This window comes from Blastomyces gilchristii (genome assembly GCF_000003855.2).
Source record: "Blastomyces gilchristii SLH14081 genomic scaffold supercont1.2, whole genome shotgun sequence".
NCBI classification, from domain to species: domain Eukaryota; kingdom Fungi; phylum Ascomycota; class Eurotiomycetes; order Onygenales; family Ajellomycetaceae; genus Blastomyces; species Blastomyces gilchristii.
The window spans coordinates 2,980,928-2,994,972 of NW_003101681.1; the positions used below are offsets into that span (position 1 = coordinate 2,980,928).

General features: G+C 30.6%; 1 pseudogene across 1 annotated transcript; it reads right to left on the reverse strand.

Moving 5' to 3' along the window:
* Positions 1 to 1,381: 1,381 nt before the first annotated feature.
* On the reverse strand, positions 1,382 to 1,470 carry BDBG_16330 (annotated as a pseudogene). The gene has a single exon. The product of its transcript is annotated as a tRNA-OTHER (tRNA).
* Between the last annotated feature and the right edge of the window lie 12,575 nt (positions 1,471 to 14,045).

Here is a 14,045-nt window from a genome sequence, read left to right on the forward strand (position 1 = left end):
AGTTGTGAAATTCAGATAATATATTTCTCTTATAATTCAGAGAATCTTCAATCTTAATCTCTCTATCTGTAAGAGGTCTACGCTGAATAGATCGGTATAATATTTGTAGATCTTATATAACAAAGTGAAAAATATTAGAAAAGAAAAGAAAAGAGAAAGTACAGAGATCAGTCATCAGAATGAATATTTATATATGTACATAATAAAGCTTTGAGACAGAAGAATAGGAATTTCATGAGTTTTCAGCTAAGAATCAGCAACTGAGACTCAGAGTCTCAGTAGAAATCTGTGAAGTGTAATGAAAAAGTCTATATAATTGATCAGGCGCAGCTCATCACATTAACTTCTCTCTTCTCTGATCATGCATAGTTCCCAGCAGTCAAGGGCCGCAGTCTCAGATAACACAGAACTCAGAGTTCAGGTCAGACAATCATAGCTGACTCATTTTACAAGATATTACCAGCTGCAGCTGTGAGATCTCTCATCAAGAATTTCTTCAATCTCTTATTCAAGTTCATTATCTTCTTCTATGATCCCTGGTGACTGCTAGTTAAAAGTCAGTTGAGAAGGAAATAGATCAGTAACAGCACAGCAGAGCAAGCTTATATGAAAGATATCATGAATCTCTGATAATGTGTTAATACAGTAGTTGTAACTGTTTAGAACTTCTATTACTTTATACTTAGTATGACAATGATCTAGTATACAAGATGAGTGTGTGATTCATATATTCTTAAGATTCAATCACATCAGATCTTCTATCTTATACTGTTTAGTAGAATCTTATTAAACCTTGATTCAATCTTCTTAATCTTGTTTAGTACTTAATATGAAGACTTCTGCTCAGTCACAGACATCTCAGAGCTTTATTACTATATTATCAGTAATCTGAATTAAACTGTAAGAGTTCAGTGTAAACTGTGTAGTCTCTAGAAGATTCAATACTTTTATATAATAATCATGTGTAAGAAAGAACAGACTTATATCTGTTAAAATGACATCTCATTCATTGATAGCAATCTCTGTATGTAGAAGAAGATTATATCAATCATTCTATGAATAATTACAGAACTTATACAGATAGTTATTATTATTATTATTATTATTATTATTATTCTTTCATTATACTCATATGCAAGCGGAGCTTATGATGAGTCCTTGCGTGATGTTAGATACAGGTTAAGTGTTGATTATACAGGAGGAAATACAGGTGTTGAGACCATGCCAAGATAACAAGAACATAGCAAAATACAAAGAAGTGACAATTAGATACATGCAATAATAACTTCCCAGCCCAGGAACATAGAGCAATTCATTGGAGCGATTTGTACACCTCTGTATTTATTAGAAACCTGAGGTGCTTGAGTTCCGGATTTTAATGTATCCCCTGCGGGTTTCGAACCCACGCGCCTTGGTTTCCCACACCAAGGCGCTACCGGGTGGCCGCATTAACCATTCGGCCACCGGGGCTATACAGATAGTTCTTTACAGTCTGAATTATTCATTCTGATATATCATCAGTCTCAGAGTGATAGACAGTTGATAAACAGCATGTAATCTTGAGAACTTGACAGATTCTCATTCAGAGAGTACTTACAAATTAATAATCTCAATCTGAGAATATAGATCTCAGTAATTCATACATCTAATAGAACAGACTCTGTAGAAAGACTTCAGTGACTTATTTAATATTCATCTTATTACAAGGTTTCAATATTACATCTTTACTCAATTAGTTCACAATGATCAGAATGTTTCTACAACTGTTACTCTCAGAGAGATTAATAGTGAAGTCAATTGCTACATCTTATCAGATTCTATCAGAAATATTGAGTGATTTCAGTAGATCTTTTCTATGATTCTTTCATAAGATAATGAAAGAATAACAGTTATAGTTTCAAATAAAACATCTGATACTGTTTAATATCTCAGATCAGTAGAACTCTCAAGAGATTATTCAGTACAATTATTTATAATCTGAGTGACTGATCATACACAAGTCATGCATCTCTTGTATTATCCAGGTGTATAAGGGTTCAGAGTGAAGAACTCAGTATTATTCACAGAATCACAGAGTATTATTATCATCAATTAAGCATTCTGAGATGTTAATTCTTATATGTAGTTCTGAAGAGAATCAGAATACTTCTTAATATACTGCTTCAGTGAGTGCTTGAAGAAGTTCATCAGTTTGAGCTGTTGTATATCATAATTCATTCAGTGTAGATTCAGAAGAAGTTAAGATATCAGTATCAGTGTCAGTATCAGCATCAGTGTCAGTAACAGTTCAGAGAGAGAGTATTCTAATCAGAGAAATACATATGATGTCATGAGTTGTTTCATCTTAATCAACTAATATCTTCAGATCTAGAAGCTGATGTTCTCAGTTCATTCAACAAGTGTCTGTTATATCAAAAGACATGTCTTGCTCTTATTATGAGAGAGCATCTGTCATCAAGTTCTAGCTACTGAGGTGATAGTGTATAGTGAAGTGAAAACAGCTTAATAGCTCAGATTATCACATCTAATATTCAGTAAGTTTACAGATGATTGTAAAATGCTTAAGATTCTTATGATCTGTGATTATCTTAAATTTGAAGACACTTCAGAGTTCAGAGTCTTATTCTTCTAGACAGTGTATAATTGTGAGAAGATTCTTAGCATAGATCTCATAGTTGCATTCAGCAGAACTCAGTTTCTTAGACATGAAGATATATGATTATAAGACACCTTCATCATCATATTGTAATATAGCTTCTTCTGTGATATAGGCAGAGAAATCAGCTTCAATAACTATCTTATAATCAGAATTGAATATTATTAATAGAGAAGTATTAATCAATATCTTCTTCATCTGTATAAATGCAGCTTCAGTGTCTGCTGATTATTGAAATACTGAGTTCTTCTTAATAAGTACTGTAAGTGATCTCATAATATCTGAGAAGTTTCATATAAATCACTGATAGAAGTTAGCAAATCTGATGAAGCTTCATACTTCTTCCACAGTGCATGAGACCTCTTATTCACAAATAGCAGAGATCTTCTCAGAATTCATTCAGATTCTCTTACCAGCTTCTATGATAAAGTCTAGATATTTTGTACTTTTAATCTCAAAATCACACTTGTGTATATCTATCAGTAGTTCTGCTTCATGTAGTTATTGTAATATCTTTCATACATGTTCTTGATATTCTTTTCTGCACTCATCAGTGAAGATGAGAATGTCATTGAGATATATAGATATGAATTCATCAAGGAAATCTCAGAGTGCTCAGTTGATATACTTCTGAAATATACTGAGAGCATTAGCCAGTCTGAAGAGTGTGACTACTCATTTAAAGATATTATATTATATTCAGAATACTGTAAGTCATGCATCTTCTTCAGTGATGTGAATATTATAAAACACAGCAATGATATTTAGCTTTGTGAATCATTGAGCTTCTCTGATACAAGCTAGAGTTTCATTGATAAGAGATAAAGAATAGCAGTCTTTCTTCATTAATCTGTTCAGTTCTCAATAGTTTACACAGAATCAGAGTTCTTTATCTGATTTCTTTGTAAAGAGAATAGAGACTGCAGTGAAAGACTTGCTAATGTATATAAATTCTTTATTCAACAGATCATTGAGTGTCTTTCAAAAAAGAAGAAGTTAATCTCAGAATATATTATAAAGAGAGTCTGATAACAGTTTAAAGTTTTTATCATTCTTCTTTTTCAACTTGATACTGTGATTCACTTCTGAGTCTTATAAGAAGAGTATCTTCATAATATTATCTTATCAGAAGACATCTAAGTATTTGTGATATTATTGAGAGAGTTTGATATGAGAATCTGTTATTATAGTATGAGATAACTGTTCTAGAGCTTTTTTAATATTAGTCAGACTGATAGAATAGATTGTTATATAATTCTGCTATCAGTGATCTTTTCAGTGACTTCTTTTTCAGAGCATTTCATAGACATTGACAGAGATCTGTGTTAGATTCATAGTCTTGTAAATGTCATCTTCATGAACTCTATCTTTGTTAGAGAATATTAAGCTTCCGTTTCAAGCATTTAATAACACATCTTATTCAGATAGTCAGGCAAGTTCTAATATAAGATTATAATTAAGATTATCAACTTCATATGCATAGACATCTTCATATTGATATTCTTCAATATCTATGTTTACTTTCACTATGTAACAGGTGCAAACATCTTTTGAATCATTAAATTCTGCAAGAAGTCAGGGTTTTGATAAGATGTAACATGGCGGAATCGAAGCGGTGACTAGTCAGCGGTGTCATGTAGAGATAGTTGTTTGAGAAGCTATATAAGTGAGCTTGACTATCTTACTTGAGTAGTGAGATCATAGACTACAGAGTTATTGCAAGAATATCACAGATATGATACATAGTATACTAAGAAGATTATATGAGAAACATAGTAACTCTTGTATATATTTCAGTAAAAGAAAAATGAATCACTGACTTCTTGAATGAGCAGTCAGCATCTAGCTATTCTATATAGACAATGAGCAGATACTCTTCTCTCATTTCATGAATGAGAATAGTCAGAGTGATATCTCAGCAGTGCCTCACTATCAAGAAAGAGTAATCTGCTGACCTTGTATAGAAGCGAGGTTCTCACATTCATCAATCAGATCTTTCTATAATATATCTGAATGATGTCATAGAGTGATTGGAAACCAGTTCAGATGAGATGGAATCATCCGCATGGAAGCGATGAGCCGTGTGAAATCGCAACGGGGCCTTGGCGCGGCCGGGAGCGTGACACAAGCATAGAAAGAAGATACTTTTAAGATTATATTCTTTATATTATTATATACAAATTCAGTGATTAGAAGATGTTTGAGTCAATCATTCTGATAATATGAATAGAATACTTAAAGATACTATTCTAATATCTGGTTCTGATATTCAGTCTGGCCATCTATCTGTGAATGAAATGTGATGCTGAGAAGACATCTTATTAAAAGATACTACTAAAAAGCTGATCAGTATTTGCTGATAAAGAGAGATTCTTAATCTGTTATCAACAATTTCAGAGTACTGTGATCATAAATAATAATATATAAAAACAGGTCAGTCAATTCAGAGGCTTTAATCTTTTTATAAGTAGAGATATATTTTATCATCTTTATAAAACAGTTAACAATGATTAAAATTGAGTCATATTCTTTAACTCTTGTCAACTTTGACAGATCAACTATGAAATTTATTAATACATTCTATCATACACTCTTTGAAACAGACAGTGATATCAACTCACTGTATTACTTATACTGCAGAATCTTCATTCTTTGATAGATATTATAAGTCTTAACATACTCTTTGACATCTGGCTGAAGCTTGTCTTAAATATATTTATATTATAGAAGCTTCTCAGTCTTCTCTAACTCAAAGCACTCTGTATAAGAATCATTATAATGAATTCTTAATAACTTTCAACACATTATTCTGCTATGAGAGATAAAGACTAAATTATTCAGCAGTAGAAGTGTAAATTCTTCTAGTTATTATTGACTTGATTCCTTAGCAGCATCATCTCACTCAGAGCCTGTCTCTTTCAAGTTCAAACTGAATTCTTTCTTCTTCAACTTCTGAATTCAAGCTGCAGTAGAGATGTCTCTCTTCTGTAATTTATCAATAAATTTTAAAAGTAGTTAAGTTAAAAGATTGTAGACTGTTTCATTCTTTATCAATTTAATAATAGTAAGATATGACATGAGAAGCTTATAATCTTCAGTGTCAGTTCTTCACAGAGATTCAGATTTTCTTTCATCTTCTATACTGAGTCATGCAGCTGTCTTATCAGTGCTGTTCTCAAGCTTCAGAGAATCTTAATTCTCTGCAGTCAGCTTCTTCTGCAGTGATAACAGAGATTCTTTTATAGAATTCTTCTTCACATTAATAATATTATAATTGTGCTGTTTAGACAGTATATCAGTGAGATTAAGCTGATCTGAACAGTATCAGATATAGAAATCATACTCTAAAAGCAGCTTCACTCATCTGACTTAATATTCTATCAAGCTCTTTGTTATCAAGAAGTAATGCAGATTTGTATAATTAGTGAGAACTTATACTGAGTACTTACTACTCTAGAGATAATATTGCCAGATCTTAAAGAATTTGACAATTACTAACATCTCTTGATCATGAGTATTATATCTTCTCTGTATAAGTGATAACTTCTTAAAGAAGAAGATCACTGATCTTCATTTACAGTGTCTTATAGACTCTGTGAAAAAGTCTTCTCTCACAGACATTTCATTATCTGTATTCTCAGATATTATTATTCTCTGATTCTTTCAACATTGAAAGATCTCTGATGTCAACTGTGAAAAGATTTCACAGATTTCATTCTCAGATATATCAGTCTCATACTGACTGAGTAAGTCAGAATTAAAGTGATTCAGTATTGTAGTATCTGTAAAAGCTTGTTTCAATTCTGCAAATATCTGCACAGTGTCTTGAGTGAGTATAAATAATCTCATTTTTCTATCTTTCATACTTCTCTTTAACAGATCTGTAAGAGAGACAGTAATCTGTGAATATGCATAGATGAATTATCTGTAGAAATTCACAAATTCTAGAAACATCTGCATCTTGCAGTATGTCTGCAGCACTGGCCAGTTCTCAATGACAGAGACCTGGCTTCTGTGCATTGAGATGTCATTAATCTTAATAATATAACCTAAGAAATCAATCTCCTGCATGTAGAATGAGTATTTTTCAGTGTTTATATAGAGTTGATGCTGTCTCAAGCAACTCAATACTTCTTAAACATGAGTATCATGTTCTCTCTCTGTTTTCAAGAAGATTAAAATGTTGTTCAAGTATACTATACAGAAGACATTGATAAGACCTCACAGTATCTCATTTATATAGATCTGAAAGATGATTGAAGTGTTACAAAGATCAAAGGATAAAACAAGATATTCAAAATTACTGTACTTGATATAAAAAGCTGTTTTTCAAACATTGTCTTCATTAACTCTGATTGTATGATAGATATCTTATGTATTAATCTTTGAGAATATCTTTGCTTCAGATAATTAATCAATTATCTCATCAATTAACAGTAATGAATAGCAATTCTTAATCATCATCTTATTAAGATCTCTGTAGTCTATATATAGATATAGTTCACTATTCTTCTTAAGTACAAAGAGTATGAGCATCTCTGCTAAACTCTTTGATTAGTGTATTCAGTTCTTTGATTGCACTTTATCAAGATATTTATGCAGAATATTCAATTTCTTTACAGATAAGTTGTAAAGAGGCCTGTATTCCACTGTTATATCATCTTCAAGATGAATCTTATATTGTATCTTGATATCAGAAATCTTTGCTACTTCTCTTTCTGAAAAGATATTCTTATAATCTATAAAGAGATGTCATGTATATCTGTCTTCAATGACAGATACTACTGCTAATCTTACAGTGAGAATGATGACTTCTTCATCTATCTTCAAGTCTCAGTTATTTGCTACACAGTGTATTAAGTCTATCTTTTTCTCAAGATTCTTCTGATGAAACTCTTCAGATTTCTCTATCACTGTCTCTTCATTAGTGAGACAGTACTGTCATGTCTGAGTGACTCAGTCAATGAGAGGATTATTTTCTCTCAATTACAGAAGATCTAGAATGATATTCTTATCTATGATATTAACTGCATGAAGAAGCAGATTGCTCTTCTTGAAAATTTATTCTGAGTCTGTGATCACATACTTTGCTTGAATTATGCTAAAACAGTGATATTTCATTTCATCAGTAAATTTCACATAATCTGATGAGTCTATCTTCTTTCAATTCTTTATCAAAGAAAAGAAATAGAATATGAAGTTAATATCTGTTTCAGAGTTGAGTAGACATCTCACTAGTACCTTCTCATTCAGAGTATTCATTGTGATCATAACATGAACTTGAAGATATGAGAATTATCAATTCTTTATTTCTTTCTCTTCTTTATCTTCTGCAGATACATTTGCTAGCAGAAGTATTAACTTTGAGAAGATATCTTCTCAGTTTCTTTCTTTCTTTAACTTCTTATAATCACTAGCATAGTGACTACTAGCTCTGCAGTTAAAACAGAGATCTTTTTCAAGTCTATTTTAATATTTTTTCACAGTGAGTGAAGAATTGAAATACTTGAAATTCTTCTGTATATTCTCTGTACTGAAGCTGTTATGACACTGTTTAGATTCTGTTATTAATTACTTAGAAGAAATCTTGTTAGTCTTTTTCTCAGAGTATTGATTATTTAAGTAGATTCAGAAAGTCAAGTTCACAAGCTCAATACAATTAATTAATGAACTCTGATACTGTGATATCATTATTCACATCTTATAAGTCAGCTTCATAAGATAAAGCTGTGTTTTTAATTGATTTAAATCATCAGTCAATTTCTCTCAATATTCTTTAAATATTGTATTGAAATTAAAAGAATTCTTATTATCTTATTAATATAATAAGTTGAATCACTGTATCACTGTAAAGTTATGATTACAGTAATATTTAATCTGATTCAGTACAAAGTCTTTAAATTCTTCTTAAATTATAACAGTATTAATACACTCAAGCTCTCTCTTCTTAATGACTCAAGTAGTTATAGAGATGTCTTCAAGAAGGTTGACAGTGTATATTACTTATATCTTATGAGTATTAAACTAACTCAGATTAAGGCAGAATTTCTGTTCAAGAATACAAATGAAGTTATGAAATTCAGATAATATATTCCTCTTATAATTCAGAGAAGCTATAATCTTAATATCTCTATCTTTATAATAGATATAAATGCATAGAGGTCACAGTAATGACAGAGTGATTGAAAAAGTCAAATTAAAATATACAGTGAGTTAAGAAATCTCAGATTTCTGTCAGAGTAGAGATTTACATGCTCTAGAACATGATGTGAAGTTTTTCTCAGAGAGTAAGATCAGGTCAGTCTTAGCATAGATATATGAGATTATATTAATAGAGCTTAACTGATTTAAACTTGTAATCAGATCAAGTAATTTAAATTGTAATATAATAGAACTGAAGTTATAACTAATTAGCAGTATTATATAGAAGTAGTTATTTCAGAAGCTGTATAAATGAGCTTGACTATCTTGCTTAAATAACAAGCTCATGAGCTACAGAGTTATTGAAAGAATATCACAGATATAGTACTTAGTATGCTAAGAAGATTGTATGAGAAATGCAGTAACTCTTATATATATTTTAGTAGAAGATAAAATAAATTACTGACTTCTTTAATGAGAAGTCAGCATCTAGCTATTCTATATAGATAGACTGGCCGCCCGGACCATGAATTTCACAGTTGGTTTCATTTGGTCTGGTCTCATACATTTCTTGGCGTGAATCCTGCTGGGACTGGCTATCAAAAAAACATGTAAAGTGACTATATATCAGATCTTAAAATGAAATCATGACTTGAAAAAAATGAGAAAGTGGTCCCATTTGGTCTCATTTAGTCTCATTCTTGGCATAAAGTTACTATTTTTAGACATTTTAAGGTTTTTTTTAGACTATTTTTAATTTTTTAAAAAGTAATGCTTTTTGATAACACTCAAATGAGATTTAAAGTCATTTAAAGCAATAAAAATAATTTAAATTGAGAAGTGAAAATCATGGTCCCATTTGAAAAATGTGACAAGAGTAGACAGTAAGTTTCACTGAGACAGTATGAAACTACTATCTAATGTTAAAACCGTGTAATGGGATCAGTCGAATTGGTAATAAGACTATCAAAAAATCTGGTCCTGGTCCCAGACACGGTCACACGGTCAGTCTATATATAGATAATAAGTGAATACTTCTCTTCTATTGTGTGAGTGAGAATAGCTAGAGTGATACCTCAGCAGTTTCTTACTATTATAAAAGAGTAATATGCTGATCTCAGATAGAAGCAGAGTACTTATATTTATCAATTGAATCTTTCTATATTATATCTGAATGATGTCATAGAGTGGTTGGAAACCGGTTCAAACAGTCTGTGAGATGAATGAAATCATTCACATAGAAGCAATGAGCCGTGTGAAAACGCAACAGAGTCTTGACACGGCCGGAGACATGACAATTATTTTTATTGCTTTAAATGACTTTAAATCTCATTTAAGTATTATCAAAAAGTGTTACTTTTTAAAAAATTAAAAATAGTCTAAAAATAGTAACTTTATACTAAGAATGAAACAAAATGAGATTAAATGAAATCACTTTCTTATTTTTTCTAAGTCATGATCTCAATTTGAGATCTGATATATAGTCACTTTACATGTTTTTTTAATGATTAGTCTCAGTGAGATTCATGCTAAGAAATATATAAGATCATATTAAATGAGATCAATCATGAAATTTATAGTCTCAGAGATTAGTCTAATTCTATCATCATCTCAACAGTCTGTACAGTCACATGAAATTCTAATCTTAGTGAAAGATTGAAATTCAATCTCTATAAACTGAATAGTCATGTTGACAAGACAATCTCTCAATTCAAGAAAGATGTCAAGAATGCTGTGAGATTAAACAGTTTAACTAATATATTCAACTATACTATATGAAGTATCTTCATGAAAGTGAAACTAATTGATGAACAGTATTAGTATATGATGAAGAAATAACAGATATAGAATTCTCTATAAAGAGATACTGAATGAGTATTATTCTGAAACATCAGAAATTAATAACTCTATACATTCATCTCAAACTTATTGAGTGCAGGTATCAGATCATGTTTCTTCAAATATAATGAAAATCAGATTACTTATACTCTATGAAATGTAATTGAACAGAAATACTCTGTCTCAAAAACACAGTTACACTGTGAGACAGTTCTGAAATTCATGTCACTTGATGATATATAGATCATCAATCTATACATGTTCTTTGATAAGTTTCAGTTTATTATCATGAAATTGAAGATGATGAATACTTCTCTCTCAGATATGTAAATATTTGATATCTTCTACTCAGTTCTATTCATCAATTGAAGAGATTATGTTTAAAAGAAGTTAGAGAAGATACAGGATTTCAAATTCACAGCTGTAATATTAAATATTGATCTTCTCATGAAGAAGATCTGTTTACAGCTTAATTCTTTAAAAGATAAAAGAAATCTTCAGAATACAGATTCTGCAGTTAACTTCACTATAATAGCTACAACAGATATAACAGTTATAACAACTATAATAATTTCAACATTTATCACTTCTAATAACAATACATTGAATTCGGCCCGTGAAGACTGTACTGAATGTGATTATAATAGTTCTCAAGAGAGCTTTTGTAATTATCAGAATTCGGAAAATTCACCTACATATTCTGAATACGAGAGATCTCACTTTAATAACTATTAATTGTTCAATTCAGACAGTGCTCTGAATAATTAAAGAATCTACAATGCTGTATAAATAAAGACATTCAAAGAAAAGAAGAAAAAGAACAATAGTAAGAGTAGAACTCAACTATTTATTATAGGTAATTTAGAGTTCTTCAGATAATAAATCTCACAGAGGTTATAAATGTATCAGTCTGTTTCATAGAATCTCACAAGAATTCTCTCACTATATAAGATAGTAACACTGAATGTCACATTATGAGTGATAGATTACAATTTTCAGAGCTCATAGCAATTAACAGTTCAACAGTTCAAGTGATTAACAAGGTCATTCTGAAGATTCAGAGTGTCAGCACTGTATTCATTCTGATAAGTGAAAGATTGATAGAGTTTAATCATGTAGATTATGTATCTGAACTATTCACGAATCTAATCTCTGCTGAGCTTATGAAGTGCCAGGGCTATATTAACTATAATATACATATTAATGCAGAGAACTACATTGAGTTTCTGTTAGCTATTAACAGTGATATCTTCTATATTAATCTGTTTCATAATAACATTTATATTCTATCCGGCAGCTCACTGACATTTCATAATGTAATGAATGATCTGATATATGAAGCAGTGATATATATAGCTGTTTTAAAATCAAAGATAATCTTAACAGATTACAATCTGAATACAGAGTCTTTGAGACCTTTCAACTGCAATGAGAATAATTAGTTAATCAATTCTAAGAATTCAGATACTAATTTCTTTATTATCTTATCTTTATCTTGATTATCTGCAGTTCTTCTGAAGCAGCTTTCAATAGATAAGTAACATTGTTAACTTAATCATATCAGTGAAAATAATATATTAAAAATGACCGGAGATATGTGATTTAATATTACTATTATTAATCTGAAAAAATTATCATTCTGTGTCACATGTATTAAGACTAAACAGAAACATGCTTTCTACAAGAATTTAACATCACATCATACCACCTGTAAGGTCTTGAAGATTTGAATGAATATTTTTAATAATGCTGAGACTCTTGAGACTGAAAATAATATATTATCTTACACTGACAAGAAGCTTGTAATGATGATTACAGATGATATCATCTATATGAGATGAATATTTTTATTGAAATACAAGAATGAGATGTTGAGATATCTACAGATTTTCAATCAATTTATCAAGAATCTGCTGAAATATAACATTGTGATCATTCACTCAGACTGTGAAGAATTGAATTCAAATACAGTCACAGTATATATACTCAGTAAAGAAATAAATGAGAGCTAACTTCTTCTCATACTTCACAGTAAGATGAAATATCTGAATAATTAATAAATTTAATCATTAAGAAGTTCTAATCACTATTAATAGACTCTTCTACTTCTAAAAAGATGTGAAATGAGACAGTTATTGCAGTTACAGAGCTGCTTAATCTTCTATCAATCTCAACTATATTGTATAAGAGCTCTGAAAATACAAAGCTGATTACTTCATATAAGGTCTGGCTTAAAGCTCTACCTTCTGCCCGCGGTATTTAGAGATGAGGTTGTAAAGCATTCTTGAAGATAGTTTTCAAGCTCATCAATAAAATGACTTCCTGTTTCAAAGAGTTGATTTTTGTGAGATATGATAATTTTTATCAATTATAGATTGATAAATCCCTTCAATGAGTATTTAAACATATCAAAAGATGTCATCTTTCAGAAGGACCTTCATCTTACTGATTCATCAATACCGACTATACACAACCTGAAGATTCTACTCAATGCAGTCTGTAAAGCGGCTGCGGCGATTCCTTCGGCAACTCCTGACTTATGAACTGATGATCTGTTCACAGTTGATGAGAGAATTCAATCTGAGTGTTCATTATTTCTTGTACTCACTAATAATTGATGAATTGACTATGAAATCTCCGCGAGAATACCTATCTTTTTAGTGCAGAATACACTGAACTCTTCAGAATTCACAGTTGAATCTGATGATTCTTCAACATCTACAAGAAATATCACTATAGTGAGAGAAGCTTCAGCGAGAGAATCTTCAGTAAAGAATAGTCTTGAAGACTTATCTACTGATTCTGAGATTGCTGTACTTCTGATTCTGAAAAATCTCATACATATCAAAGCTTTCATGAAATGAAAATATTATTATGAGGACTGTGTTAAAGACATCAACTATTTGAAATACATTGAGATCTAATAACTGATAGAGAGAACATCATAAATGAGTGTTCTTCACAGTCAATAAGTATTTGATAAAAAGTTCAATAATATAAGTGAGGTTATTCACTATAAGACTTACTGAGTTGTCTGTGAAAATCATCAACAGAAGAGAATTAATTACTCAAGAATCTTTGCATCTGTTATCTCTGCATTCATCTCTCAAGCTCTTATGATGATCTCAGCATTCTGAGGCTGATATGTTCTACAGATTAATATGTTAACTGCTTTTTTAAATACTTAACTATCTGTCAATGAATGAATATATATAAATCATCTCACAGAATTCTGTGAGGACTGTGATAATCTTGTATATAAGTTAATACAGAGACTCTACAGTCTTAAGCAAGCAGCACTCTTATAATATGAGAAGCTGTGAAAAATGCTATTACACTCAGACTTCTGTGTCAGTCTCTATAATATCAGACTATTTATTCATGATAAAAGATAAATCTATATAATCAT